Source organism: Muscardinus avellanarius (genome assembly GCF_963383645.1).
Source record: "Muscardinus avellanarius genome assembly, chromosome: 3".
In the NCBI taxonomy this organism is placed as follows: Eukaryota; Metazoa; Chordata; class Mammalia; order Rodentia; family Gliridae; genus Muscardinus; species Muscardinus avellanarius.
In genome coordinates, this window is record NC_137788.1 from 79,998,880 (window position 1) to 80,004,921 (window position 6,042).

Consider the following 6,042-nt stretch of genomic DNA (forward strand, 5'->3'; position numbering starts at 1 on the left):
TACCATAACAAAATAACTGAGGTAATCAATTTACAAAGAGGAAATGTTTATTTTTGGGTCACAGTTTTAGTGCCGCATTGCTTTTAGGCCTGTGATAAGATAGTATTTTATCCCAGGTTGAGAGTGGTGGACCAAGATGTTCACCTCACGGCAGCCAGGAAGTGAAAGCAAAGAGAATGGGGCTGAGGAAGAAGAAGGGCACATCCCAGTGACTTCACTTTCTCCCCGTAGGCCCCACCTCTTAAAGGTTCCACCATCTCGCAACAGCACCACAGTTAAAGACCAAAGCTTCCGCATGCGTGCCTTTAAAGGACACTGATCCAAACTGTAACACATAGCGCTGAGGGGGAAACAGTTTGCTGTTTGGGTCAAGAAAAATGCAGAGTTTTATTGAAGCTAGGAATAGTGACTAAAGACTACGAGATGTTTGAGATAAGGTCAAGCAAATAGGCCAAATGGTGTGGGGCCTTATAGACTATGACGTGAAGCTCGTGTTTTGTTTTAGTGTGTTGTAAGTCACTGGGAGATATCAAGGGGGTGGGGAGTAAAATGAACAGACTTTAGCTGTTGAAGATCAGCCTGACAGCTCTAAGACGGATGAATCTTAGGGGAACAGAAGTGGAAAGAGAATAGATTTTAGGAGACGAGAGTAGTAGTCCTCGTGGGAGACGCTGATGGCTTGGACCAGGACAGTAGCAATGGAGATAGACATGGTCGATTTGGATTCTGACTCTGGCAAAACCAGTAAGACACATGAATGGAGTAGACCCAGGGGAGGGGAGGGGAGAAAGAGAAATCAAGATGTCAACTAGATTTACATTTTGATCAAAGAGTAGCAGGTGACACCATTTCCTGAGATGTGCAACCAAAAACAGACCCAACCAATGTATATTTTCAGAAAAGAGAAAATGGAAATTCACCCCAAATGACTTAGTTCTAAAGCACCTGTATGCATGCCGATGCAAATCTCATTTATAATCTGAATTAAATGAAAGCAGAAAGGCAAATACACCTGAGAATTTAGAATATGTTTGGTAGTAATATTCCAGATAAAAAAGGCTATCTAAGCTGGGCATGGTGGCACATACCTATAATCCCAATACTCGGGAGGCTGAGACTGGAGGATCGCAGGTGTGAGGACAACCTCTGTAACATAGTGATACTCTCAGCAACCTACTGAGACCTTGCTTCAAAACAAAAATAAAAAGGGCTAAGGTGTAGCTCAGAAGTGGAATGCCAGCTGGGCGAGATTGGGCACGCTTGTAATCCCAGAACTTGGGAGGCTGAGACAGGAGGATCGTGGGTTCAGAGCCAGCCTCAGTTACTTAGTGAGGTCCTCTGCAACTTAGTGAGACCCTGTTTCAAAATAATAAAAAATAGGGCTGGGGATGTAGCTCAGAGGTAGAATGTTCCTGGGCTCCATCCCCAGGACTGCAAAAAGAAAAAAGAAGTGGAATGCCACTGAGTTCAATCCCAATATCTCTCTCTCTCTCTCTCTCTCTCTCTCTCTCTCTCTCTCTCTCTCTCTCTCTCTCTCTCACACACACACACACACACACACACACACACATACACACACGCTAACCGGTTAAGTGATGAAAATACTCTGGCAAATGATGTTTTGCATGATAATACAAGCTAATTAGACTATGCCCAGAATTTTCCAGTGGAGGTAGATTATTTCTTAGAATGAGGATGAGTGGAAAATGAGGGTATTTCTGAAGACCCACTAGGAAAACAGCAATGTTTCTCTCTCTGAAATTGTTCCCTTTTAGAGTCTCATGAATGATTTCTCTCATTTAAGTAATTTAAGGGATTATTTCTTTCCTTTCTTCCCCCCTCCCCCAGCTATTCCTCTGACATGTTTTGCTGGGACTTTTTATGTGTTCATATTTCTAGTTGAACCTGGGGAAGATTGGATTATCTTTTTTTTTTATGGAACCCAGGGGACTTCTACCCCCAGTCTATACTGCCAGACCCTATTTTATATTTTATTGAAAGCAGGGTCTCACTAAGTTGCTAAGTAGCTGAGGCTGGCTTCGAACCTGCGTGATCCTCCTGTCTCAGCCTCCCAAGCGTGGGGATCACAAGCGTGCGCCACCACGCCCGTCTTGGATTATCTTTTAAACTCCTTTCCCCTCTTAAGGTTGTTTTTCCTTGAAGGAGTTTCTTTGTCACTGACAAGATTAACTGAAGTCACTGCTAAAGGAAAACCAGACAAAATTTAGAATGCTTGTTTATAAACTTCTGAACCTCAAAACCTATCCCATGAGAATCTCCACTAGGTCTTAGGGTTTTTAGGATAAATCATTTTGGAAAAAATATTTTCTTCCTCTACTATTAGGTTGACATAGCAAGAGAAATAATAGTTTTTGTGTTAGCCTTTGTTCTGGCATATTATTTCTCAATGTGAAGCTATAGAAACCATGAGAATTTTCCCCTGGAGAAAAATTACATCCTCACCACTCGGTACTGCACACAGCAGATATTTTGTAGACTTGAGGTGACTTACCTTGAAGTCCTAGAATCTGCTTTAAATCTCAGGTTGGTTCCTTTTATCTTGCAAATAGCTGGAAGAAGAGGTCTTTGGGTCCTCCGCAAAAAGACATGTGTTCATGAGGAATCTCACAATTTCTTTTGAAATTGAAGACGGTCAGTTTCTTAAGGTCACTTAATAACTCAGAGCCCTGAATCTACAAACACAGCCTTTATAATTATCTTGCTAATATTACATAGCCTTCTAAGTTTGTATTTGTTGTTTTGTCAAGATATACTAGATCCGCCCATTCCTCTGCCATTTGGGGAGAGATTTGCAGATCAAAAAGCTCTGTGGTTCCAGGTGTGGCGGCATATGCCTGTAATCCCAGCTACTCAAGAGACCAAGCCAGGAGGATCACAAGTTTAAAGCGAGGCTGATCAATTTGGTGAGACTGTGTCTCAAAGTAAAAATAAAAAGAGCCAGGGATGTTGCTCAGTGGCACAGCACTTGTCTAGCATTGGCCAGGCCCTGGGTTTAATTTCTAGTTCCACAAGAACAAGAGGAAACAAAACTATGATAAAAAGTAATAAACAGCGGGGTGTGGTGGTGCGCACTTGTAATTCCAGTACTTGGGAGGCTGAGAGAGGAAGATTGCAGGTTCGTGGCCAGCCTCAGCAACTTAGGCCCTGTTTCAAAATAAAAAATAAAATAGGGCTGGGGTGTAGTTCAGAAGTAGAATATCAACCGCTAGTACCCCCAAAAAGCAAATAAGCATTCTCAACTAATGAGGAGAATGAGGCTATTTGTAATCAAATAGATACAGGGAGGAAACAAAAATTCCCTAACCACAAAAATACCAGATTTTTTTCTTTTTTTTTTTTTTTTGTGGTACTAAGGATGGAACCCTTCTACCTCCGGGCTACATTCCCAGACCCATTTTTATAATATCTTATTTGGAAACAGGGTATCTTAAGCCAGAGAGGCTGGCTTCGAACCTATGTGATCCAAGCACCTGTGGCATCCAAGCACGGGGATAACAAGCGTGCACCACCACGCCCAGCAAAATACCAGAATTTTAACAATAGAATTAAATGAAGAGCCCGGGCGTGGTGGCGCAGGCTTGTAATCCCGCGCTTGGGAAGCTGAGACACGAGGATCACACAGGTTTGAAGCCAGCCTCGGCTACTTAGTGAGGCTCTCAGCAACTTAGTGAGACCCTGTTTCCAAATAAAATAGAAAATAGGTCTAGGAGCATAGCCCAGAGGTAGAAAGCCCCTGGGTTCCACTCCCAGTACCACCAAAAAAAAAAAAAAAAGAATTAAATGAAGAAAATCTAATCTGAATATTGCTGTGCTGTTGTCTTACTGACCTGCATTGCCTTTGGAAGATAATAATGATGGACTTGGGGAGATATCTGAGGTTAGGTAATTCAGAAAGGAGCTTAGCCAGGCATAGTGGCACATGCTTGTAATCCCAGAGCTTGGGAAGCTGAGATAGTAGGATCACATAGGTTCGAAGCCAGCCTCAGCTATTTAGTGAGGCTCTCAGCAACTTAGTGAGACCCTGTTTCCAAACAAGATATAAAAATAGGTCTGGGAGTGTAGCCCGGAGGTAGAAAGCCCCTGGGTTCCATCCCCAGCACCAAAAAAAAAAAAAAAAAAAAAAAAAAAAAGCTTGGCAGAGCCATCAGCTCTCATCATTCCAGAGTGAGATGCATTTATTTATTCATTTATTTATTGCATTACTTGTGGTGGAACCCAGGGACATTCCACCTCTGAGCTCCACCTCCAGCTCATTTTATTGTTGTTTTTGTTTTTAAAATTTGAAAATCCCAGCTGGGTGTGGTGGTGCACACTTGTAATCCCAGCATTTGGGAGGCTGAGACCAGAGGATCATGGGCAGCCTCAGCTACTTAGTGAGGCCCTCTGTAACTCAGTGAGACCCTGTTTCAAAATAAAGAATAAAAAAAAAAAAAAATAGGGCAGGTGTTGTAGCTCGGAGGTCAAATGCCCCTGGGTTTCATCCTCAGACCCTCAAAAAAACTTTGAAAATCCTAATTAATTTCTCCTTTTTTTTTTTTGAGCAGTACCAGGGATAGAACCCAGGGGCAGTGTACCTCTGAGCTATACCCTCAGCCCTATTTTTTAGTTTAGTTTTTTTTTTTTTTTTTTTTTTTTTTTTTAACAGGGTCTCACTGAGTTGTGAAGGGCCTCACTCAGTAGCTGAGGCTGTCCATGAACTGCAAGACTCTGGTCTCTGCCTCCGGAATGCTGGGGTTACAAACATGGGCCCGGCTACAATGCAATGCATTTAAATCAGTTTCAACACAGGACCAGCCTACCCTCCTCCCACCTCAGAGTGGCCAAGGCTGGGCTGGGAAACCTTCTTTAACAGCAAGCAGAAACCCCAGGCATTAATCACTGCATTTAACAAGAAAAGACACCAGCAACGCGGACCACTTTCTCTTGTGGGGAATGGGGCAGAATGGAGTAGATTCTGTGGTATGAGCACACAGGAAGGGAGGGAGGATCAGAGGAGGATGGCAGAGGCCCAAGGCAGTTAGCATTAGAGAGCAAGGAAACAGCCATTCCAGAAGTCTCCTGAAGGCCCACATCATGAGCCCTAGTGCTGCCCACTTGCCTCCACCTTTCCCTATGTAAAAGTAGGGGACAGAGTATTGTTTTTAATTGTTGGTCCCCTGAATGATTTTGCAATGTTCACCTAAATGTGTGTGTGTGTGTGTGGGGGGGGGGTTAGTTAATTCTTTTTCTTTTCTTTCTTGTGTTTTTTTTTTTTTTTTTTTTTAATTGAACCCAGGGGCGTTCAACCTCCAAGCTACACCCCAGCCCTTTTTACTTTTTATTTTTGTTTTATTTTGTACTTTTATGTGTGTGTGTGTGTGTGTGTGTGTGTGTGTGTGTGTGTGTTACTGGGGTTCCTGGGAGCCCTTCTACTTCCGGCCTACACTCCCAGACCTATTTTATACTTCTTTTTATTTTTGGAAACAGGGTCTCTTAAGCCAGTGCATCTGGCTTCGAACCTGCGCGATCCTCCTGTCTCTGCCTCCCAAGCGCGGGGATTACAAGCGTGCGCCATCACGCCCGGCCTTACTTTTCATTTTTGAAACAGGGTTTTACTAGGTTGCTGAAAGTCTCAGACTCTTCTTGTCTCAGCCTTTCAAGTACTGAGATTATAGGGATTAAATCCAGGGGCGTTCAACCTTTGAGCTATATCCCCAGTCCTATTTTATTTATTTTATCTTATTTTATTTTTATACTGAGACAGGATCTCACTAAATTGTGGAGGGCCTTGCTAAGTTGCTGCGGCTGGCCATAAACCTATGCTCTTCCTGTTTCAGTCTCCCAAGTACTGGAATTGCAAGCATGTGTCACCATTCCCAGCTTCTTTATCACTGTGCAGGAGGTGTCCCAACTTGGGGAAAATGTGTGTGGATGTGTTTAGGAAAAGAATATCCTGACACTTGGTAGAGAGGTTTGAGAGGGGCATAGGCTGGACCCTTCTCTATAATTTAGAGAGAACTCTACAGGTATGGGACTCAGAAC